This window comes from Zalophus californianus, chromosome 7 (assembly GCF_009762305.2).
Source record: "Zalophus californianus isolate mZalCal1 chromosome 7, mZalCal1.pri.v2, whole genome shotgun sequence".
Lineage (NCBI taxonomy): Eukaryota > Metazoa > Chordata > Mammalia > Carnivora > Otariidae > Zalophus > Zalophus californianus.
The window spans coordinates 117,135,157-117,161,395 of NC_045601.1; the positions used below are offsets into that span (position 1 = coordinate 117,135,157).

The 26,239-nt window shown below is 39.0% G+C and overlaps 1 pseudogene; it reads right to left on the reverse strand.

The window, feature by feature from the left end:
* Positions 1-15,361: 15,361 nt before the first annotated feature.
* LOC113927973 lies at positions 15,362-16,264 on the reverse strand (annotated as a pseudogene).
* Positions 16,265-26,239: the final 9,975 nt, after the last annotated feature.

Consider the following 26,239-nt stretch of genomic DNA (forward strand, 5'->3'; position numbering starts at 1 on the left):
TCTTTTTAATTATATAAAAATCTTTTTTTGTCCCTTATCAAAGTACTTTTTTTAAACCTTAAATTCTGTTTTGTTGTGTATTAAGATTGTTGCCCAATTTTTGGGGGGTCATAATTGCCACCTGGTAAATCTTTTTCCTCCTTTTAATTTCAACCTTTATGTATCTTCCTACTTATAATAAATATTATAAGTAACTCATAGTTCTTCCTGCTTTAAGTGTATTTATTATAAGTAACTCATAGTTTGGTCTTTTTATCTCCTCCATTATCAGTGCCTCTGTCTTTTAATTGTTAACTGCTAATATATTGAGACTTATTTTTGTAAGTCATTTCAAATTTTGTATTTAATGTATATTGTTTCCTTTTTTTTCCTCACTTTCCGTTTGATAGACTTTTTTTTTTCCTGCTGGATTAAAAGTTATTATTTACTGGTTCTGTTCTTATGTTGGTGTTGGTTGGTTTTAATTTAAGACCTACATTCATGTTTACTTACCTTGATAAATTTCTTAAATACCTTAATATTGTATATTGACCCCAAATTCTTTACCATACTCTATGTCCTTCTGATTTTCTTTTTTAATGCATTTATTTTAAAATTTTTCTTCCAGCTTTATGGAGGTATGATTGACAAATAAAGAACATGTATATTTAAGCTGAACAGTGTAACTTTTTTAAAAAAGATTTTATTTATTTGAGAGAGAGAAAGAGAAGGGAGAGGGGCAGAGGGGAGGGAGAGGGAAAGGGAGAGGAAGAGAGAATCTCAAGCCGACTGCACTGAGCATGGAGCCCAATGTGGGGCCTGATCCCATGACCTTGAAATCATGACCTGATCTGAAATCAAGAGTCAGATACTTAACTGACTGAGCCATCCAGGCACCCCTACCCATTTACTTTAATACAGTCCTGGTTCTGTTGACAAATCACACTTATTCCTTTTTTTTTTTTTTTAAGGATTTTATTTATTTATTCATGAGAGACAGAGGAGGAGAGAGAGAGAGAGGGAGAGAGAGAGAGAGAAGCAGAGGGAGAAGCAGGCTTCCCGCTGAGCAGGGAGCCCGATGCGGGACTCGATCCCAGGACCCTGGGATCATGGCCTGAGCCGAAGGCAGACGCTTAACCATCTGAGCCACCCAGGCGCCCAAATCGCACGTATTCCTATATTCCTTATTGCAACTTCTTTAATTTGACTCTCTTCTTATTTGAGTAAAATCTTTTTAAATAAGATCTTATTTATTTATTTATTTATTTATTTATTTATTTATTTATTTATTTATTGTGCACATGAGTGGAAGGGGCAGAGGGTGAGGGAGAGAGAGAACCTCAAGCCGACTTTGCTCTGAGCCTGATGGGGGTAGGGGGGCTTGATCTCACGACCTTGAGAGCATGACCTGAGCTGAAATCAAGAGCCCAATGTTTAACTGCCTGAGTCACCAAGGTGCCCCTTAAAAGCATTTTTAATATGGGTCTTTGGGTTCTAAGGGTTGGTATGCGTAGAAATATTTATTATGCCACCTTATTTGAGTAACAATTTAGATGTATATAAAGTTCTAGGTTCAAGCTGCACTACTATAAAATATTGTTTTCATACATCCAACAATGTTATTGAAAATTGTGATGTCAATCTGATTCTTATTCTGTTGTAGGTGATCTGTTCTTTCTTTCTATGAACTTTTAGCAGATTTCTCTGTCCTGTTGTAATGATCCTAGCTGTGGAGTTTTTCTTACTGCTCCTGTTTGGTATTCTTTGAGCCCTTTATTCTGAGGCCTTTAGTCTCTCTGCAAAATTGGTAAATTCATTACTCACTATTTCCTCAAATATTTATTCTTCTCTTTACTCTCGCTCTCTCTCACTGCAAGACCTCTTATTATTCCCGATGTCAACCCTTCTTTTCCTATCCTCCATTTTGCTGGACTCTTTTCTGTATTTTCCACACCTTTCTTCCTTCCTGCTCTCTTCCAGAGACTTCTTCTGTCCTAGCTTCCACCTCACTGGTTCTGCTTCAGCTCTATCTGTCCTGCTACTTGTACCAGCCACAGTATTTGCGACATAAACTGTTATCATTTAAACCTTTAATGTTATCTCTTTATTTTTATTTTTATTTTTTTTATTTTTTATTTTTTTTTTTTTTAGAAGATTAGATCCTTTTTTTATTTTTATTTTTTTTAGATTTTATTTATTTATTTGAGAGAGAGAATGAGAGAGAGAGAGAGCATGAGAGGAGGGAGGGTCAGAGGGAGAAGCAGACTCCCCGCCGAGCAGGGAGCCCGATGTGGGACTCGATCCCGGGACTCCAGGATCATGACCTGAGCCGAAGGCAGTCGCTTAACCAACTGAGCCACCCAGGCGCCCCTTATCTCTTTATTTTTAAAAATTATCGGTTTTGCTTTATATTGTTGGTATCTTCTACTATTTTGTTAAGTGTATTTACCACCTTACTTTAAGTTCTTGTTTCATCTTTTTCCTCACTTCTGCATTAGATAGTATAATGGTGTTCAATTTGTTATTTCTGTTTTGCAGCAGGTTTAGCCCTTAGCTGTCTAATTCTGTTGGTCTGTGGGCTCACATCTCCGCAAGGAATAACAGCTAGTTTGTGGGGGTGATGTGTAATGGGGATGAAGATCTGACTGTGAAGATCTGTATCCTTCCAGCTCCAGTCCCAGGAGAGAACTCAGAAACACTGTGACTCTCCCTAATTGCAGCTACTTTATCAGTCAACTCTAAGGAATAGCACAACTGGGAGCAGGCAGGCTCTCTGGGAGCGGGGGCAGTGGTGGCAGGTAGTGGAGAAGTGAATACCCGAGGCTAACACCTAGTGTCTTCAGTTCCTTGACCTAGCAAGGCACAGGGGCTGCTCTGATTTCTGTTTATGTGTAAAGGGGAGGCAGTGATGTCCCAAGGCAATTGTGAGGAGATAAGAGTCGAATTTAAAAAGGTTTTCCAGGGCGCCTGGGTGGCTCAGTCGTTAAGCGTCTGCCTTCGGCTCAGGTCATGGTCCCAGGGTCCTGGGATCCAGCCCCGCATCAGGCTCCCTGCTCGGCGGGAGGCCGGCTTCTCCCTCTCCCACTCCTCCTGCTTGTGTTCCCTCTCTCGCTGTCTCCCTCTGTCAAATAAATAAATAAAAAATCATTAAAAAAAAATAAAAAGGTTTTCCAGCAGTCTGCCCTCCCATTGCTGCTTCTATCCCCGGATGCAGCCCTCCCCACTCCCTACACACACAGGTTCAAGATGGCAGTTCTGTCTCTTGGCAAGTTCTAAACATTTTCTATTTGTTGTTGCCATTGTTGTTGGTTCCCCAAATGCTTGCTTCCCTTTGGTTCTATAGCCTTACCAAATTTAACTTTGGGTGAGGGAGTCAGGAGCCCGAACCTACTTATTTGCCATCTCAGCAGGGAATAGACGTTTTATTTCTGGTTCTCAAAAGACAGAGTGACAGGTAAGCCCCATGGCTTGCAGCCAGAAGCTTCCTGATCACCAGATTATGCCTGTGGTGTCATGCCTGCGCCAAGGGTCTCTCTTCCTGGTGTCAAAGGGGGTAGCGAGTAGAAATTCTCATCTGTCTCTGCTCCAGTGACAGGAGAGAAAGGAGACCTGGAGATTCATGAGGTAAGGGTGTGTGTGGCATTGAGTAGGAGAGAGAGATGTTGGTGTTGAGCACTTTCGGTGTACTCCATTGAGCAGTTTCTGGGTGTACCTTCAGAGGTGTTTTACTTTGCAGAATCTAAGAGGAAGACTTCAGTGCTTCCTTTCCAGGAAGATCCTGACTAGTTTTGGGGGGAGCTGTATGATGAGGGCCACATCACTCTGACAGATGGTATTAGCCTTGTGGTCTTTAATATCTGTTTGACTGTGTCTTCCTTTTCTCTAATTTACAAGCATCTATAGGACTTAGGAATTCTTCCAAATTAGCTCTTTTAAGCCACCCTAGCACCAGTATTCAGGACCCTCAAAGCAATTTGCTGCAGCCATCTCTTGTTGGTCATGTGGCTTTCTATCTTCTCATTGGCCTCTGCTCCCATTCCTCTCCTCAGTTTATCTTGGACGGCAGATGAATCTTCCTATGTGGCAACATTTGGCACAAGATATACGCAAATGCTTGTTGAATTGATTGTGTTCTTTGTATTTGAAGGTTAAAAAAGATAGAAGGCTTTTCTCTGTATGGGCACCCATTCCATTTCTTCCCCCTGCATGCTCAGTAGCTTCTACCAGGAAGCGCTCTCACTGGAATGAGCTCTTGAGTGGGAGCAAACCAGGTCTGTTGGGGGGCCCAAGGGTTGACACCAATATTAAACCAGTTTTTTTCCCACGGGAAGATGAACTTGAGTTTATCTTATCCTTACTGTTTCTTTGGAATGTATTGGGTTTTGATAAACAAGGAATGTCAACTGTGTTACAAAGTAACATTTTTAATTATAGAAATAACCCCAGTTTGGTGAACTATGTCTGCATGAGGAAGGCTGAGTAGGCATTTAAGTTTGTGGGACTATGTGACAAGAAATATGTAAAAATCTGTCAGGAAACACAGATCTTGGATTCTGTGTATGGTGTTTCTTGAAACTGAATGTGCCTTTTGGCTTGGAATTCACATTTACAGGCTTATAAGACATGATTCCTGCAATTGGTGAAGGTTTTCCTATTCTGGGATGGCTCCTATCCACCCCTGTGGTCTTGTCTGTTACAGCCAAGCATGTCCCCATGAGATGAGAGGGCAAGAAACAATACCTAGATTACTGTAAAGACTCCTGAGAAGACACGTTTAATGCCGTCAGGCTGATAAACAAGAATGCTGTTTCATGTCCTATATCCTTCTACAAAGCAAAGCAAACCAGGTTCCAAGTTCTAGCCTAGTATTCACTACTGCCTTTTGAGTGTGCATATTAATTTGAACCAAAGACCACAGCTGAGTTACACAGTGGGCATTGCAGGGTTGTTTTTTTCCTATAAAATAACTTTTTCTTTGTTGCTGAAATGTTATTGCAAATAAACAAGTAATAACTAGAAGACCATATAGTGTTCTTTAACCAAAGCCTTAAAATTCTTTTACAGCATCCAAATTTCTCTGGACAGAATTGGAACAAAAATGAAATCATGGTTAATAATAAAATGTTACATTTGTGTAATGCTTTGAGTTTTCCAAAATGCTTTCATGGACTTTTTTTTTTTTACTTTGTCCTACTTTCCCTGTATCTTCTCTCCTCTAATTTATCATGGCTTTTATTATACCTATAAAAACTTGCATTCAAAATCCATTTCTCCAATTTTGAACTCACTACTCAGTCAGTATTCACTTATGCTGTTACAATTAGAAGCAAAGGAGATAAGATCAATGAAATGACTCGGAGCAAAAGATTAATGGGACCTGAAAACTGGACTTAATTTTCTGGTTTGGACAGTTGAGTGGGCAGTGGTTTAATCCACTGAAAGAGGAAATACAGGGGGAAGGCATTTTGGGGAGGGATTTAGGGCATGTTTCGTTAAAAATCTTAGGAGAGGCGAGTCTCCACTATTTTCACACAGAGGTATCCTACTCTGCTCAAGGATTTCTTGTGTTCACGTCTGTTGAGAAGACAGGAAAGCCAGAAGATGATCTACCTAATAGATCAGCCAGGCCACGTGGATTGGCTCAGGAGGAAAGGAAGCTCAGGATTGAGCAATGATTTATCAAGTACGTATCAGAAAATGCCCAGTTGGCACACGAAGGAGCAATGACTGGCCTTGGTGGACCAAGATCACAGTCCATACCCAGTGAGGAATCTGGACCATCTCACAGCTAGCAAACGTGATCACCTCTGAAGGAAGAACATAGACTGTTATACGCTTCTGATCACAGTTGGCAATAAGAGATAGTGAGAGTAACAGACTGGTAAATGAATTCTTAGATCTGTTTTTTCTTTTTTTTTCAATTCAACATGGGCTCGAATTCATGACCCTGAGATCAAGACCTGAGCTGAGATCAAGAGTTGGATGCTTAACTGACTGAGCCACCCAGGCACCCCTTAGATCTTTTTTTTTTTTTTTAATCAAGTTCTCATGGCTGGTGACAAGGTAGAATGTGCTTGTCTAAGACATTTACCTTGAAGTTGTGTCTCAGATAACCAGCTTAGAGTCTCCTGGGGTACTTGATGAAAAAAGCACATTTCTGGACCCCCTGACCTACTGACTCAGAATCCCTGGGGTGAGACTGAGAATTTGCATTTAAGCTACATCCTAGAAATTCCTATGTACACTAAGGTTTAAAAAGCATGGGTAAGCCGGTTGGGTTAATTATGAGTTATTCTCATCAATGAAAAATTACACCGAATATGAATTAACTGGGCAACTGGACATTCTTTGGTTCGAGACTGCTGGTGCGGCTTTATCTAATCCTTCCCAGTTGCTCTACTATCTTATCTACACTTACTATTGAAGTTTTTCATTAAGTCTTCTCTCTGCTGGTACAAAGGAAGATGTCTTTGTTTCACTTTTAGTTTTAATTTTTAATTCACATTTTCTAAGATATTTTAGCTTTAATGAAAATGCTTCTAAAGCGTGTTCAAAGGGTAGTCCCCAGACTGATGGTTTGAAGAACTTCATGAATTGTATGTCAGTGGAGTTCAATGAATATTAGCATTTACATGTACAAGTCCCTCAGAAAGGTAAGAAAAGACACCATCATTTCCTGGAAGAACACACACTCCATTTATGTAGGCAAGACAAAACACACATTTGCACTATGGTGTTCAAATTTTTTTTTTTTTTTAAAAAGCATAAAGCACTTGCTATGGTCTAAATGTTTGTGTCTTCCTAAATTCACATGTTAAAATCCTTTTGCCTGATGTGATTGTATTAAGAGATGGGGCCTTTGGAAGTGCTTAGGTCATGAGGATGCTGCCCTCCTGAATGGGATTAGTGTTCTTATAAAAGACATCTTCCCAGAATTCTCTCAGCCCTTCCACCATTTCAGGGCACAGTGAGGAGGTGCTGGCTATGAACCAGGAAGAGAGCTCTCACCGGAATGAAACCATGTTGGTACCCCTGATCTTGAACTTCTCAATCCCCAGAACAATGGGATATAAATTTCTATTGTTCATAGGCTACCCAGTCTCTCGTATTTTATTATAGCAGCCCAAATGGATTAAGACAGCTCTCTCAGTAAAAAATATTTGAGTGGGGCGCTTGGGTGGCTCAGTCATTAAGCGTCTGCCTTTAGCTCAGGTCATGATCCCAGGGTCCTGGGATGGAGCCCCGCATCAGGCTCCCTGCTTGGCGGAGAGCCTGCTTCTCCCTCTCCCACTCCCCCTGCTTCTGTTCCCTCTATCACTGTCTCTCTCTCTCTGTCAAATAAATAAATGAAATCTTAAAAAAAAATTTGAACACTTATATACATGTTTATTTATTTATAAGTTATCATAAATTATCCACATGTATTAGTAATATGACTTGATTATATGTACCATGACATACACAAATAGAAAGTTTAAAAGTTGCCAAATATATATAAATAGAAATCCTAATATTTCCTTTCCATATTCTGAAGGATCTTGGGTGCATTCACTGCAGTGTACACACTCCATTTTGGAAACCAGTGTTTCAGAAAACAATTTGTGCCTGTATACAATCAAGCACTAGGTTTTATATTATAGACAAAAAGTCCTTTAGAGTAGAGAGAAGAACAAACCTAGATTACCAGAACTAGTAAATGAATTGGATGAAATTAAGAAAACAAAATATATTCAATAAATAGATGAAATAATAGAAAACATTTGCTTTGAGTACATGCTATAGGCTAGTAAGACGTAGAACATAAAACAGAAATGAATGGATGAAGGGGAAAGAAACACAAGACAGAAATTTAAACACTACCTCCTCCAGTAAAATGTTTTCCTGCCCACAGGTGGGTCGTTGCTGACATCTATGGGCTACAATTTGCCAGTGATTTTACTTAAGGATTTTACTATGCTTGTTTTTTCCCCCCCTACTTAAAAAAAAAAGTTTTAAAAATTAGATATTTATACATTCATTTCTGTTTGTCACTGACTTGAAGATTGGAAAAATTTCTCTTTATTGACTTATGGGTTGGCTGTGTTCCTGAAAGTCTTGAATCATATTTTAAATAAGATGCATTCAACCATAAGCTTTGTGGGAAAGAGACTGCATCTGTCTTGTTCACTCTTATATCTCTGGTACTTCAAATAGTATCAGATTCATGGTGGATATTCAAAAATGTCTTCTGAATGGTTGAAATATACTTGAAAATCTTAGCATTTAAAGGCACTCTGTGATGAACCATTTAATAAAGTGAATAAGGTTAAAACCAATTAATATTCAGTAAATTATTACTTGGGTGAAACAAAGCTTTTAATAATGGACGAAATTATCCTTTAAGCAAACCAATGGGGATATGTGAGTTGAACGATTCAATGCAGATTTATATCTGGAAGACACCTCAGACATAGTCTCATACTCCCTTGTCACAGATAAGGAAAAGCTAGAACTTAGACTAGAAAAAGCTTGTGCAAGACTGCACCACTGTAGAGGCAGTTATTTCAATATGTAACAAATTGTGTGTGATTATTCTTTTCCTGAAGGAGTTATTACAGGTTTTCTTAAAGTAACAAGCCTCTCTCTCTGCTAACCAGAAACTATTCAAGCCCTTGCCTTCCTTCTGGAGCAATTACTAGAAGTTCCTAGGGTTCTTTTCCTATGTATCCACATAGAATTTTTGGAAAAGTGTGGCAACAGCATTTTGGAATAGCTGTTGATTCCAGGGTCCAGAGAATTCCTACCTTTCCTCTATCCTTTTGAATTTCCAGCTCCCCTTTTCTTTCTACTACTTAGGAGTTCAGCCTAGTTACCATGTCACTTATTTGAATTCAGACTCACGGATTTAATATTTGAAATAATGTACCGTTTTTATAAAAAGTGATACCTGTTCATTCCTAAAAATTCAAGCAGTACAGGGCAAATATCAAGAGGAAACAATCACCTTGAATTCTTCCACTCGGAAACTATTGTTAAATTGTTATGATTATTATGACTTGAAAAGGTCACTATTATTCCAGGCATCCTCCGATTCCTAGGTGTAATGAGGGATAGATATATAGATATGGAAGTAAATGGGATAAAAGTTTAATTTTTACTCAAATAGGAAAAAAACTGAATGACACTAAAGAATTGCTGAAGTCCAGATAAATGTTTCTTTGCCGCTGATAACACTAACTTCTAAATTATTCCTGAAATTTGAGAAAACTTGATAACAAAAATTAACCTAATAAAACTCTTACAAATACACCCAATTTGACATGTGCATAAATGTGTATTGTAGCAAAAACAAATGAACCAAGCAAAAGCAAGACAAACACACACACACACACACACACAACAAACCACAATCCAGAAACCAACCTAAAGTCCATTAGGATTAATAAATTGTGGTGTACACACTATAGCACTTTATCTATCTATCTATCTATCTATCTAAAGATTTTATTTATTTGTCAGAGAGAGAGCCCATGAGTGGGGGGGGAGGGGCAGAGGGAGAAGCAGGCTTTGTGCTGAGCAAAGAGCCCCATGTGGGACCCGATCCCAGGACGCTGGGATCATGACCTGAGCCAAAGGCAGACGCTTAACTGACTGAGCCACCCAGGCATCCCCACACTACAGCGCTTTAAATGGATGAACCTGAACACATGGATCAAACATGAATAAGACTAAAAAATATAATGTTGATCAAACAAAAAGTTGTAGAAGAATATACAGAGTCAGATGCCATTTTATAAAACTCTATGTAAAACAATACTTGATAATGTTTAACGATTCACAAATGTTTAGTAAAAGTATTAAAACATGCATAGTAATGATAAAATTGACTTCATGCTGGGTCGTTACATCTGGCGAAGGAGTAAAAGAAATGGAAGGGTCCAGAGACATCAACTGTGTTATAGACATTAATATCTTAAAAATAGATTTGAAACAAGGCAAAATATTAAGATTTAATAAAGTTGGGTGTTTGGGCAATGGATATCCATTAATCCTTATGTTTAAAATATTTCATGATTAAGATACATTAAAATAAAAATCATAGAGATGAGCAAACTAATGGATTTTAAAAAATATTAAGCATAGAAACAAAGTCAGTTGTTAATACCCAAAGAACTAGACATAATTAATAGTACCTGATTATGTTAGAACTAGACAGAATTAACTTAAAACTTATTTTATTATCTGTAAAGTGATTATAAGAATAAAAAGTTTGATCAGAGAAGCAGATATTCTGTAATTGATAGCATGAAGGAACTGGGGTACATTTTATGTTGTTATGGGTAATATTTTATTTTTATTTTTATTGATTTATTTGAGAGATAGAGAGAGAGAGAAAGCACAAGCAGGGGGAGAGGGAGCAGGGAGCCCGATGCGGGGCTCGATCCCAGGACTCTGGAATCATGACCTTAGCCAAAGGCAGACGTTTGACAACTGAGCCACCCAGGTGCCCCTGTTATAGATAATATTGAATATTTCCAACACAGAGAACATATAGGGAACAATACCCATGTACCCACTATTCAAATACAGTTGTGCTTTCTGTACCTGACTTCAGTGCTGCCTTTCTTTTCTCTCCCCATGCAATTACTGGTTTAAAATTAGTGCACATCAGTCTTCATTATGTTTTGAGAATTGTCCTCATGAAATATGTACATTTAGCTTATTTTAATGGTTGTTCAATATTATATTGTATGAATACAACATAATTTTATTCACTTGTTTAGCCACGATGGATATCTCCTGATTACTAAAGATAAACAAGGTTGCAATGAACATCCTTATGTACATTTCCTTGTGCACATAGATGAGAGATTCTCTAAAGCTCTGGGACACATAAGTTGAAGTAGAATAGTCGGGTTGTAGGATATTTGCACCCTTGAAATTTATTCAACATTACATATGTGAAATAAGTGGTTGAAATAAGCTGGAAAACTACTTAAGCTTTTCACCATAAGTGTATGCAAATTCTGGTTTCTCCCCATCTCTCCATCAGCCCTTGGTATCGCCAGGCTATCTACGGTGAGATAATGAAGTTATTATTCTATACTTTATTCCAACAGTTTTACTTATTCACATTAGACCTTTAATTCATTTGAAATTTATTTTTGTATGGTGTGAATTAGGCTTCTGATTTTCACCTTTAGTGGACATAGCCAATTTTCTTAGGACCATTAGCTGACTTGTGCTGTAGTTCTCAAATTATGGCCAGAGGATCTCTGGGGAAGAGAGATTCCTGAGATTCTTTTATAGGGTCCACAAGGTTAAAGCTATTCATAATATGAAGATGTTATTTGTCTTTTTCACTTTTACTCTCATGAGTGAACAGTAGAGTTTCCCAAAGGCTACAGTGGCATGTGATGACATCATTGCTTTAACAGTTAATAAATTGTGTACCGTGTATTGTACTTTCTAGGATTTTCTAAGGCAGTGAGTTTAGAGTATAAATACGTACATTTAAAAAAATTAACTCAGTTTGTTCTCACTACTCTATTGTGCTCCAACCAGCTCTTTTCAGTTACGTCTGCTATAGTCTCTGTAATCTCATTATCTTCTAAGAAATCATAATTTTTAAATCCCAGAGATTTTCCTGCACCTATACATAAATACAAGAATTAAGTTTATCTTGTTTTGCAACAATATTAAAATATTTTCCAAAACCATTTTTAATTTTCAATTTATTTATTTATTTATTCATGAGGGACAGAGGGAGAGAGAGAGAGGGAGAGAGAGAGAGAGAGAAGCAGAGGGAGAAGCAGGCTCCCAAGGAGCAGGGAGCCCGATGCGGGACTCGATCCCAGGACCCTGGGATCATGACCTGAGCCGAAGGCAGATGCTTAACCATCTGAGCCACCCAGGCGCCCAATTTTCAAAATTTTATATGAAATGTATTATTTTAGAATTGAATATTTTATTCTAAAATAAACACTATTTATAATACATTTTCTTGGATTTAAGGATGGATTGTTGGCTTAAAAAAAGATATCAGAAGACTTTTTTTTTTTTGAGGGAGAGAGAGAACTCATGCATGGTGGGGTGTGGTGGGGAGGGGCAGAAGGAGAATCTTAAGCAGGCTCCATGCCCAGTATGGAGCTGGACACGGGGCTTGATCTCAAGACCCTGAGATCATGACCCGTGCTGAAATCAAGAGTCTGAGGCTTAACGGACTGAACCACCCCTGTGCCCCCAGAGGACACATTTTCTCAACCTGTGTCTATGTTGCCTACGTCTGAAAAAGATGAAACCGATACATCAGGAAGTTCTCTAACTCATGGAAAGGAGGAATATGTTTCAAAAGAAACTGGGGAAATTGTAACTATGAAAAAATGTCAAAAGGTACCCCTTCTTCAGCTTTATAGATGTCAACAATTTATCTTATTGTGTCTGATTCAACAGAATAGTTTCAAAAACTAGTATGGTTCTGATTAGGTTGTAGCATTATTTTGGGTCCAATCATTCAGTGATCAAAGAAAAAAGGACTTAAATGTTTTAAATGTAGATGTTATAAAGTCTGTAAAAGCCTCTTACAGGATGACTTATCATGTTGCCTTGGCTGGAGGAGCTCCTACAATAGTAAAAAGACTAATGAAGCCTTGTCTAGTTGCATTGCTTCATGAATTCCTGCCTGATGAAAAGACAGTATAAGAAAGCATAGTTCTACCATTTTCCAATGATATTAACTTGTCAAATTAAAGATTTAACTGCAAACATAAAGACTGAGTTAATATCTCATCTGAAAAGTTGTACCTTTGCCTTACAAATGGGCAGATCTGTAGATGTGTCTGGACATGCTGGTTGGCTTGTACTCATTTGGTATCATTGCCAACTAATCATTGATCTTATTTTACATGCAGGCTTGGCAACATACACAGGGGTGCAAAACATTAACAGTGTTGTACCACCTTTTTTGAATCTCATGGTTTTTCCTGCAACACCTGTGTTGACATTTGTACCGAGGGTGCAAGAACAATGGTGGGTAATATCACTAGTGCCTTGGCATGAATCAAGTTAAGAGCTCAAATTGTTTTAGCATTCATTATATTCTTTATTATGACACCTCCACAGTTTTTAAAAAGTCAGTTTCCCTGGAGAATGTCTAGTGAAGGAATAAGAATTATTTTTATTAAATCTCAACTCTTGAGCACGTTTTAAGAAGTATTCTGGGATGAAATGAGAAGTGCCCATTAAGCTCTTCTGCTGCATACTAAAATATGGTGGTCGTCTCTAGGGGAAACTTTGAGTTGCAAGCTGAACTAGCTACTTTTTTAATGGAACACATTTTTTTTTTCACTTGGAAAAACAAACAAACAACTGACAGAAAATTGGTTATTCAGACTTGGGCATATGGGAGACATTTTCTTGAGTATGAACAAAGGGGGACCATCACTTCAAGGAAAACAGCTGATTGTATCTTTTGCCAATGATAACATTTAAGCTTTTGAGCGAAATTAGAATTTTGGGAAGCTTGTATCTGCTATCATGGGGTACTTAAAAATTTTCTGGTGAGGGGCACCTGGGTGGCTCAGTCATTAAGCGTCTGCCTTCGGCTCAGGTCATGATCCCGGGGTCCTGGGATCGAGCCTGCATCGGGCTCCCTGCTCAGCAGGAAGCCTGCTTCTCCCTCTCCCACTACTCCTGCTTGTGTTCCCTCTCCCGCTGTTTCTCTGTCAAATAAATAAAATCTTAAAAAAATTTTTTTTTCTGATGAGATCAGTGGCAATATTAATGAATATGATTTGAAAAGATAGTATATAAAGTGTGTTGACATTTCAAATATCTGCATAAATCTGATATTCTCTAATGATCAATACATGATTGTTGCAGAAGCCTGTATGGGCAAAGAAATCCTTTTAAAGTGCAGGATAGGTCAATGGATTTCAATGATTTCCTGTCATTTATCCCCTGAATCAGAAACTTTAGACTCACATTCTTACATTTCCCTCAAACCCTTCATTTTATTACTCAATACTTAGTGTAAATTCCACCTCTCAGACAGCCTTAAGTATATTCTCTCATCTTCAATACTATTTTTAATGTCTTCATTTAGAGCTTTGATAATTTTACTTGTTTTATAATGAATGTCAAATCTCTAACACAGCAGAGAAGGCATTTCTTGATCTTGCTACTGCCTACCTCTCCTGTATCTCCCTGTTTCACTTTTTTCCCCAGTCAGTTAATCTGATTATAGATATAGATCTTTATGAAAACATGCTGATTCATGACTGCCTGCCTTTACTTTCTTGTGGTTTCTTTTGTCTGGAATGTTCCCCTTCTACTGCTTACTTGGAAAATTCCATTCAGATGTCTCCTTCTCCAGGAAACTTTTCTTGACCTGCTTCATACCAGTAAGAGTTAGTCCCTTTATTTTTCTGGGTTACTTTGTATTTTTTTTTCTATTGCTGTACATATCCTTCTGTAATGCCTTGGGTCTCTGTAGAATTCTTGTTACAGAATTATCTTTTGGTTTGATGATGTTTATACACACACACACACACACACACACGTATTTTAAAGATTTTATTTATTTATTTGAGAGAGAGAGTGAGAGAGAGCACCAGTGGGGGAAGTGGCAGAAGCAGACTCCCGGTTGAGCGGGGAGCCCCATGCGGGCTCAATCCTGGGACTCCAGGATCATGACCTGAGCCGAAGGGAGATGCTCAACCAACTGAGCCACCCAGGCACCCCGATGTTTACCTATATTGAGTAATCACATAAGAAACAGGCCTGTGAAACCCCCTATTGGACTTCCTAAAACAGTATTGTTGAGAGGCTCACTTTTTAAAAATAGGAACTTGAGAAATTTCCTGGTCTTGCTTTGGATTCATTTTATATGACAGCCACTGTTAACAGCATTTTGAGTTGGTTGCTGGAAAATTTCAAGCCAAAATTGTTGTTTACCTCTAGATTTTGTGATCTAAATTAGCCTCATTTTAGACTCTAGTGAGGTGTCTTGCTTCATGTGAACTGAAGTCTGGCAAAGTCTGTTTTCCCATATTGATACTGGGGAGCAGTACGGGAGCCGCTAATGTGCAGAACTTGCAGCCTGAAATCAGTAAATCTCCTGTTTTACAATCCACCTGTTGCTCTCTGGAGGATACGTAGGTGGGTGATGCTTGGTGTTTGAGAAGCTTAGGGAAGCTATATCACTGTGTTTTCTCTTCTAATATATGCATTATTTTCCCCTTGGAAAGGGGTTGTTGGATAATTTTCAACTTTCCCAAGAAGCTAATTATTTTTTCCATTATTTGATAGATTTTTTTCTCCCTTCCTATGTAAAAACATGGGTTAATTGTGAAGTGGAAAGTGAGGTATCCAAGAGGATCTAGAATCTCAAACTCCAGCTGTTTTGGTGCAGAAGCTGCACATTTCTTTTTTTTATTTTTTAAAAATTAGATCTGATTTTTAATACAACCAAACAAGACTAGAAAAAGTTACCATAGGGTTAATTAGAATTAATGTCTAAGGTCTGGTAAAAAATGAGACATAAACGTGGAAACAAAATTTAAAGCTGCTGGAAAAAAAAAGAAACACTGTTTCAGGGTTAGTTTACTGTTTCCAGTGAGCCTGCAATTCATGAAGGTGCAGTATGGATTATTTTTGAATAACCCAGATCATATAACACAATTCTTTTTATTTTCCTCAAAACCTCTTAATATTTATGATTTTCTTCATTTGAAGCCCCACACTGGGCCATAACACTGGAATGTAACTGTTTACTTCGATGTCTTTGTGAAATGCATTCTGCTATCTACATGGTATTTCTCATTTCTTGTTCCTTCAGCTTTGTGTATACGAAAAACATGCCGTAGTGGGATTACATGTTGAATGCCAGCACGTTCATTTGTACCTCACGCTCATAAAACACATCTTCCAACGTCTTTCTTCTGCTGCCATCACCCACAGTCTCAAACAAAGGCTTATATCCTCCATAACGGTCTGCTACTCTCCTCATCTGATCTGATCAGTCTTCTGCTTGAGCCAACAGGTGCCACCCCTCAGGATAGAGCTCGCTACAGATCGGGTAGAGGGTCTCCCGGTCATCTTTACTCAGTTCAATGCCAAAGGCGTTAAAAGTGATAAAAGCACCTTTGGTAGCCTCAAACTCAAGAATGGGATGCATAATTTCTGCTGTGACATCACCATGATTCTTACAGAATTTATAGAATGCCTCGAGGTAAGATTTGTACAGTTTATTGTACAGTAATTCAATATTCAATTCATCTAGGGTATTTTCAGACATATAGTCCATATAGCTCCATGCCCTCAAGCATAGGGAAGGAGATCACAGCCAAGTTAGGCTGAAACAGCTCTGGATCCTGGTCAGCTCCTGAAGATTTGCTCGATTGGAAAAAAAAAAGTGCTACCATTTATGAGCAGTTATCAGAAAGAAATCTATCAGCCGATAGGGTTTTCATGACTAGTCTCCTCTGCTTTTTCAGTGAGTGGCTTTCAACACAGCATGCTCAGCCCCGTTTTTACAGCAACAGTGAATCAGCGAGATAACCCAAGTAAACCCAGGAAACAAACCCAGACTGTGAGAAGGAGAGTAGGCTGCAGAGTTCTTGACTTAAAAACAAGGCCCTGGAAAATTGACCAGGTATACAGTTTCCATGGGAGAAACTGCCGATCAGTTTGTATGTCTTTAGAGTAGGAAATTTAAAGGCTGGGAGTCTGCTGCTTGTTTCTTAGAGAACTGGTGTGGCTACACTGTGGGTTTCAAGGAAAGGAGCCTTCTTTGGAAGGTGCCCTTAAATTACAACGAAGTCCTCATCTGGAGGATATTGGAAAATGAAAACTATTGTCCGTCATGTTCAATGGAGCTCCTGTTTTTATTGATTCCAAGAGATTATTATTAACTCACATGAATCCAAGACAGGAGTCTCAAATACATAGTTGCGGGGTGGCGGGGCGGGGGGAGAAATTAACCACGGTTCCTAATGCTTTAAATGTTCATAACATTTAAGAAAAATTCCAGGCTGGGATAAGGTCAAAGTACAGGATCTGTGAACCTGAGTTCTCCACCACCCTTTTTTCCAGAGATTGCAGAGAAAAATTCCAATCTATAAGTAACACAATTAGGTTAAGTAAGTTAAAGAAATTAGCCTTCAGAGGATGGATCTTTTAATGATTTTCTACTTGGAAAAGTTGTCTTCCTTTTTTTTTTTATTCTTCGAATTTTTATTTCTAATTAATTCTAATTAGTTAACATACAGCACAAAATTGGCTTCAGGAGTAGAATTCAGTGGTTCATCACTTACATATACCCCCCAGTGCTCATCACAAGTGCCTTCCTTAATACCCATCACCCACTTAACCCATCCCCCACCCACCTCCCTCCATCTATCCTCAGATTGTTCTCTATCATTAAGAGTCTCTTATGGTTTATTTCCCTCTCTCTCTCTCCAACCCCATATGTTCATCTGTTTTGTTTCCTAAATTCCACATTTGAGTGAAATCATATGGTATTTGTCTTTCTTTAATTTTTCGTAGCATAATACACTCTAGCTCCACCCCGATAGTTGTGAATGGCAAGAAAGGTGCCTTGCAAATTAGAAAAGTATAGACTTATTATAAAACCTTAGTTCAAAAGTAAATACTATACTCTGATAAATGTAAGATGAAAAAGTACAAACTCATGTAAAAATAACTAAGTTATAATGAATGCTTAAACGGTTTTTTTTTAAATATACTTCCTGTTCCTAAAACATTTTTGTATAAAAAATGGGAAAATATAATTCTGGTTTAATTTCCTCAGTGTCTTTGGTAAGTTATAAAATAAAAATCAGATATGCAACTGGACTGTAGACCAATAATAAGTGGTCATAAAAAGACTAAAAATTTCTCTGCAGTGGGGCACCCAGCGGGCTCAGTTGGTGGAGCATGTGATGCTTGATCTCAGGGTCGTGAATTTGAGCCCCACGTTGGGTGTAGAGATTGTTTAAATAAATAAACTTAAAAAAAAACCTCTCTGCACTAAAAATCTAAACTAGTATGTAGACGATTACTCAATAAAGTAAATTCAAGAGAACTTAATTTTAATCTACGCTTATTTAATATTCTTGAGCTGGGTAAACATGTTCATAAGTTAAATTATTTTGTGCATTTTGAGTTTAAATTATGTCCCTGCTGATTTCATCATGTATAAAATAAAAATGGAATCATAGCATTTCTGTCCATATAAAACCATGCCTTTTTTTTTTTTAAGAATACTTTTTTGGGGGGGCAGTTTCAGGTTTACAGAAAAATTGAGTGGAAAGTACAGATAGTTTTCATATGTTCCCTCACTCCCTACCTTCTCCCAAATTCCTCTGTTAGTAACATCTTGCACTACTGTGGTATATTTGTTACAATTGATGAGCCAATGTAGTTACATTATTTAAAAAAAATATTTCATTTATTTATTTGAGAGAGTGAGAGAGAGATCACAAGCAGGGGCAGGGGTAGAGGGAGAAGCAGACTCCCTGCCAAGCAGGGAGCCCAACATGACGCTTGATCCCAGGACCCTGGGATTATGACCTGATAAACCGACTGAGCCACCCAGGCACCCTATTGTTACATTATTAAGTAAAGTCTATAGTTTTACATTAGGGTTCACTCTTTGTATTGTACATTCTATGGGTTTTGGCAAATATGTAATTATATGTATCCACCATTTCAATATCATACAGAATAGCTTCACTGCCCTAATAATACCCTGACCTCCATCTATTCTTCTCTGCTTCCCTCTTTCCCAATGAAACCCTGGTGATCACCGATCTTTTTACGGTCTTTTTACTGTCTCCAGTTTGACCTTTTTCAGAATGTCATATAGTTGGGAATCACAGTATGTAGCCTTTTCAGATAACTTCTTTTACTTAGCAATATGCATTTAAGTTTCCTCCATGTCTTTTTGTGGTTTGATAGCTCATTTAAAAAAATTGCTTAAAAATATTCCATTGTGTGAATGTACCAATTGTTTATCCATTTACCCACTGAAGGATCTCTTATTACTTACAAGTTTTGGCAGCCCCCATCTTTTCAAATTGAAAGGCTACATTAAATGGAATGTCCTAAATTTCATTCACTTACCTTATAGAGCAGACTTTGTTATGTCTTAAATTAATGTTAGAGGTATGTAAACGTAGTCATGGGTGCTCAGAGATACAACTTAAAAATTCAGTATCACAAATGACATGGAATCCTCATGTTATTCCAATTACAGTATCTGGTAAAAGTTAAAGTGTCATACTTCTCAGACAATTTTTTTTAAAAATTTTATTTATTTGAGAGAGAAAGAGAGAGAGCTTGTGAGCACAAGTAGGGGGAGGCACAGAGGGAGAGGGAGAAGCAGACTCCCCGCTGAGCAGGGGCCCTGGAAGATGCGGAGCTGGATCCCAAGGATCCTGAGTCATGAAATGAGCTGAAGGCAGACGCCTAACCCACTGAGCCATCCAGGCGTCCCACAGACAAATTTTTTATATTAATGGTGATTGTATTTTTCTTTAAGATTTTTTTTTTTTAATTTGACAGAGAGAAAGAGAGAGAGCACAAGCAGGGGGAGCAGCAGGCAGATGGAGAGGGAGAAGCAGGCTCCCCGCTGAGCAAGGAGCCTGATGCAGGGCTTGATCCCAGGACTCTAGGATCATGACCCGAGCCAAAGGTTGCTTAACCTACGGAGCCACCCAGGTACCCTGATTATATTTTTCTTTAATATTAACCTAATGTAAACTTCTAAAATCTCTAATTGACTTTGGGACCTTGGTCTGGTATCTTCTGCCTAAATGGTTGCTGCACTTGAGCATGTGTTTCACTTCTCAGATGTCTGTTAACATTTTTCACGATTGTCATGACTGGGTAGACAATTACAAAAACAGTAGAGAGAAGAGCTTACATTTCTAACAGCCCTTGTGTCACTTTCTGCTGAAGACACTGTGAAATCTTTAAATCTAGTTAATACCCAACTAACATTTTTCTATGGGAATTCAAAGCTATACTAATGATATTCATTGGACTGTTAGAACAATTCATGTAAGACTTAAGGTTTCTAAATGCTGAGGTCGTTTTCACATTTCCATTTAATATCAAGGGAGGAATCTTTGTGCTATGTGAGGCGATCTGTGTTGAGCAGCTGGGCAGCTGGAGTTGAAAATCTTCCTAAATGTTCAGGATATGGAATTGATCTGATTTTAGGGAATGGGTATTTCTTTCTTTTTTTACCCTAGAGATAAAAAGAAAGAAGTTCATGTCTTGCATGTAGAACTTATTTGCTCTATTTAGCATGGCTCTGTGTTTGTACCAGTGTTTGTAATAGTCTCCAAGAGTAGCAGTCTTCAAACTGGGGTTTTGTATTTTCGGGGGTATCAGAAGGCTTTCCAAAGGGGACATAGGCACAGAAAATTTTAAGGGAATCTAGACCCACAACATCCATGTGCATACTCTTGAAAAAGTGATGTGCTTAATCAAACGCTTGGTGTTTTAAGCCCCTTTAAAAAAAAAAATAAAAGTGACATGCTTATGACTGCTCTTATAGTATTTAATCTTTTTCTCCCACATTACAAGAGGAAGGTGTACCACTTACCTATCCAAGATCTAATTATGGTGCCTTGACCTGGGAATAAAATACTTCTGAGTACCAAAGAAAAGGACAGTTCAAAACCTGTAGACATGAAGCCTCCTTTAACCACAACTTTGTGTCCTTCTATATTTCTGTTAAGGGCACTGATCCTCAACCATTTTGCCCCTCAGGGGAGACACCTGGCAATATCTGCAGACAGTTTTTTATTGCCATAACTGAAAGGGTTCTGGTCGGGGATCAGTACTAGTGGGTAGAGGTGGGGAATGCTGCTAAACATCCTACAATGCACGGGATACCTGACAATGAATAATTTATTCAACTCCAAATGTCAATAATGCTCCAAGTTGAGTAACTTTATATGTTAAGGGTGATATGTGGCATAAGAAATGGGGGAGTTTTGGCCTGTGTTACAATATTCTGGATTTGCATAATTCCTCAGTGGAAAAGTTGGAATGCTGAAAAATTGCATCTGATAACCTTGAGGCTTCCTTTTCTTTCTTGTTTTTTTTTATGATTTTATTTATTTGAGAGAGAGAGTGCGCACTAGCGGGCGGGGGGGGGGGGCGGGCAGCGGCAGAGGGAACAGGAGAAGCAGACACCCCGTTGAACAGGGAGCCCAAGGTGGGGCTGGTCCCAGGACTGAGTCACCCAGGCGCCCAGAAGGCTTCCTTTTCTAATTTTAAAGGATTAATGGCTCCTTAGCATTGGCAAGAAATACTGATGGTGGTGGTTTTTAAATTTCATTCAGGTGACAAATTCATGGCAAAGTTCCAATCCTTATCTGTTTTGGCATTAGAATATTCTCAGTTTAAGGGTGCCTGGGTGGCTCAGTTGGTTAAGCATTTGACTCTTGATTTCAGCTCAGGTCATGATCTCAGGGTTGTGAGATTGAGCCCTGCACTGGGCTCACGATGGGTGTGGAGGCTGCTTAAGATTCTCTCTCTCCGGGCACGTTCTGCGTGGAGCACTGGGTGTTATGCACAAACAATGAATCATGGAACACTATATCAAAAACTAATGATGTAATGTATGGTGATTAACATAACAATAAAAAATTTAAAGAAGAAGAAAAAAAAAGATTCTCTGTCTCCTCCCTCTGCCCCACCCCTACCCCCACCCCCACTGGCACGCATGCTCTCTTTCTAAAAATAAAAAAAAAAGAATATCCTCAATTTATAAAAATCATGTAAAGAAATAGTAACTTGCAACGGAGTTCCCTAAGAACTAACAAAGACCTACTCACTCGTCTCATCTGTACTTCCCTGGCTTAGGTTGCATGATTTGAAAGCAGTGAAGGCAAAAGTCTCGACATTTACTTCTGACAGATCGACATCATATTTTGGAGTAAAATAAACACATATTGGGAGTACTTTAATATATGTTTTCTTGAGCTTATTCTGACTTATATAAGAAATATTTTTATGGACTTTTACCAAATATTACTGGATCATACAAAGACATTTTTCTATTTGGGTATAAGTCTATGATATACTGTTATTTCTCTGCTCATTTATTTGTTTTTATATATACCCACTAGATTCAGGTTAATCTGATGGAAATATTTTGTGGATTCTGCTGTAAATAATTCACATAGCAATCAGAAATAGAATTTCTGTAAACTTACACTGGGTAATGATCTAATACCTTCTCTTCATTTTGCAGTTAATTTCCACTGAGTAGATTAAATTGTGTTCTTAAAAGCAGAAATCCACTTATCTGGGGATACAAAACAAAATGTTCCAAAATGTAGTCTTGGTTGTAATACTCTAAACTCTAGAAATCCAGGTTCATTTATTTGGGATTAATTTCTCCCTCTTGGATGTTGATACACTGTTCTATACCTAACAAATGCATGATTACAAAATTAATCATTTTCTACGGTCACATGAAATTACACACATACACATGCACAATAGTTTAGTGCCCATCTCTGTCATAATTTTTAAATGCACTTCCAAATGACATTAAAAAATGGGGAAAAGGTCTTTATTCAGAACCTATTGATTTTTAATTTCCAAATCTGTGGGTTTCTTTCTAACCCTAGTTTCATCCAATTTGAGTTTCACAAACAAGATGCCTCTAACGTATAAATATTAGTTATTTCATAAGAATTTTAAAAGCTTCTTTGGTATATTCTAAGAACTGAGTGAAAGAAACTAATGTGTAAAAAGAGTTTTGCAAATCAGGTAGTTTCTAATTCTTTGCTTCAACAAAATTGAAGAAGAACTCTACATTTGAGTTGTGCGATTATTTGAAATAGTATTTAATAATAGTGCACCATGTGAGTTTTGGCATATAACCAAGAAGAAATTTTATTTTATTTTATTTTATTTTTTAAAAGATTTTATTTATTTATTTGAGAGAAAGAATGAGAGAGAGAACACATGAGGGGGGGAGGGTCAGAGGGAGAAGTAGACTCCCTGCCAAGCGGGAGCCTGATGCAGGACTCGATCCCAGGACTCCAGGATCATGACCTGAGCCAAAGGCAGTTGCTTAACCAACTGAGCCACCCAGGCGCCCACCAAGAAGAAATTTTAAAAATTGGGTGAAGTTGCTACAACAAAATTCCTTCCATTCTTATACTTATTCTGTTTCCATACTTTTATATGTGAGTAAGATTTTTTAGTTCTTTATGTTAAAATATTTTTAAAGGAATAGAAATCATATGGAACTGGCTTCATAATAACAATAAATAACTTTCATCAACATGAAGTAGGGAAAATAAAGCCCCTATCCATCTCTGTAAGAGAAACATTTCCAATTAAATAGTTACTTTTTAAAAATTTATGTTTTCTACTTTTATTTACTCAAATCTGTGTTATTTATATTATTTTGATCAATTATCTCTAATAATTGTAGTACTATCTTGATTCATCTGACTTTTCAAACACTTAGATCAGGAAATAAAAGATTTATTTTAAGAACATATTTTGTTGCAAAGAAGCATGCTAGATGGATCAAGAAAAGATTTCCAAGACCAAAAATACATTACATTAGAATGTTGGGCCAGGGTTGAGAAAAAAAAAATTCTACAGGGGGAGGAAAATGAAAATATGAATTCAAAAGAAAAAAAAGGAGCAATGTAAAATTTCCAACTGTTAAGGAAGAGGTTGTGCATTTTAAAAATTAGTGATGGGTGTCAATAAATTATGGTAATTAGATCCCACGGGACACATGACAAGGTGATTAACAGATTTATTTAAATGTGTTAATATATGTGATGTGTTGGAAATTATATTCTTTGCAACTCTTTGGATACATGCTGAGAATTTCAGGTCCACCTAAGCCTGTGGAAGGAGGCATTTATTTCACAACTCTCTCCAGGGAGATGTGAAGGAAAGACCATTGAGCTATTATTCTCCCTTCTCATGTTCCCCTAATCGGAAATGGACAAACACTTGGAGGAGAGAACCTATAGGTGTTAGGAGAGAGATGAAGGAGTAGACAGTTTTTTCAGTTCTCTGCCAAAAATTCCTCTCAAACTGAGGAAGGAAACATGAATGGAAAGACACGCTAGTCTTGAAGCTCCCATTTATACAGTAAGTTCTTTAATTTTTAGCAACTCTTCCCCTACTGCAGAGACCCAATTTTTCCCTCCCTCACAATATTCATTCCTCCCTCTTATTTACTTGAAGATGAGCATATTACCCCCTTTTACTACCTGGGAAGAGAAAATGACTTGTGTGAGGCTAGCAGGGAAGTGGGAGTTAGGAGGTTGTAGAGCAAACCATTAGTCTTAAACTTGAAGTGGTATAAACATTTAAATGCCAGAACTGGGGCAAAATTGGGAAACAATGCAGGAAAAGAGGTGCAAGTCCCTGGCATTAGACGACTGCAGTCCTAGAATCTGTCCCAAAGCAGTGTCTTTTCTTTAATGAACCCTGCATCTGGGGACCACACCAAGTTTCTTTGACTCCAAATTTGCTCCTCGTATTTGCCTGGGGTGGATATCCCTTTTGATTACCCAATCACATCACTGCGTAGCACCATTTACACACTCACACATGCTCACTTAAGAGTTTTCTTTGTTCATTTATTTATTTTTAAAGATTTTGTTTATTTGAGAGAGAGAGAGCACGAGTGGGGAGGAGGGGCATAGACGGAGAGGGACAAGCTGACTCCCCACTGAGCAAGGAACCAGACTTGGGGCTCAATCCCAGGACCATGACCTGAGCCAAAGGCAGATGCTTAACCAACTGAGCTACCTAGGCGCTCTGTTTATTTGTTTTTAATCAACGCTGGGACCTGGCTTCCTCCCATTGAATCACAGAGGAAAATTTGGGGAATGCAAGAAGAGTTCTTGAAGTGGATCTCTTGGATTTAAGGTAACCATTTCTCAGGTGCCTGTGTGCCCTTCCGGTTATTCTCTGAGCTCCTGGCTCAACTTCCCCTGACCATGTGAAGAAGTAGGGGAGATCCGAATGCAGATCAGGCCTGCAGAGCTCAGCCCACAGGGGCTGGCCATCCCTGGTGGAGCCTGTCATTGGGCACTGGGACTCCCGGAGAATGAGTACTGCAGATTTTGCAGTTCTCCATCTTGACTGCTTCTCAGACTGACCATCAGGATGAGTTTTCCCCAGCCTCTTGCCACACCTCCTCCCATCCAAGCAGCAGCAGGAGCTCGCTTGCATGTGCTGACCCCCACCTGGTGGCTTCTTGGCCACACTGTCTGCCTGCCAGGCTGACTTGCCTTCCCGAAGGGCACACTCCCTTCCATCCTCTAGCACATCTGTGAGTCACCCTAGCTTACAAGCAGCGGGATATTGCGAACCTCACCTATTAAGTGTGGGAAACCCACCAGTCAAGCTGAAGAGGCCTGGTATCCCCACTCGCTTTTACTCAAGCTTTTCGTCTATATTATTCAAATTCCTCTCTAATAACCAGAGCACCTCGGACAAGTAGGCCAGCATTTATATCCATGATGATTATAAGGAGGTAGGAAGATGGCTTTGAGAAGGCAAGAGGAGAGGGTTTATACTTCTCTCTAGGCTGGAACCCTGGTCGTGCTTAAGCCACCGTGCACAGTGCCTGAGCCGAGGTTTCCTTTCCCACTTGTCCCTCCGAACCGCGTCTCAGTCTGAGGGACCCAGCGTGAGGCCAGAGGGTTGTGTGAGAGAGAAGAAGGCTGTGGCACAAACGCAGCCACCTCACGTGAAAGGGGACGAGTTATATTCCCGAACAAACGTGATGAGAACTGAAGGAATAAATGTCCGACTCTAGGTATTCTCCGGGGACCCTCTCCCAGGGCCTGGATTCGTTTCACTGATGCCGCGAGGACAAGAGCACTCGTACACCTCCTACCAGTAGAGGGCCTAAGGGTCTAAGGGTCCACCCCTCCTCTCCCGTCGGGGACAGACCCATTCTCACTGCTCTCCCCCACCTCACTCCAAGGCGCCACGGAGAGACCCGGAGAGACCCGGAGAGAAACCTAGAGGCCCGTATCCCTTCCTCACTACCCCAGCTGGGTGATGCCTGGGGGACACGATTTCCTCCCCAAATCTCACCTGCATTAGCGTCCCCTGCGCGTTCTTCAGGTATTTGCAGAGCCACTGGATGCCCTCTTCCTCCAGGCAGGCGCTCAGGGACAGTAAGGGACCTCCCATGGAGCCTCGGGTTTCCAGCCGCAGTGACCGCTTCCGTCCAGGTCTTCAACAGGGCGCCGGCATTTCA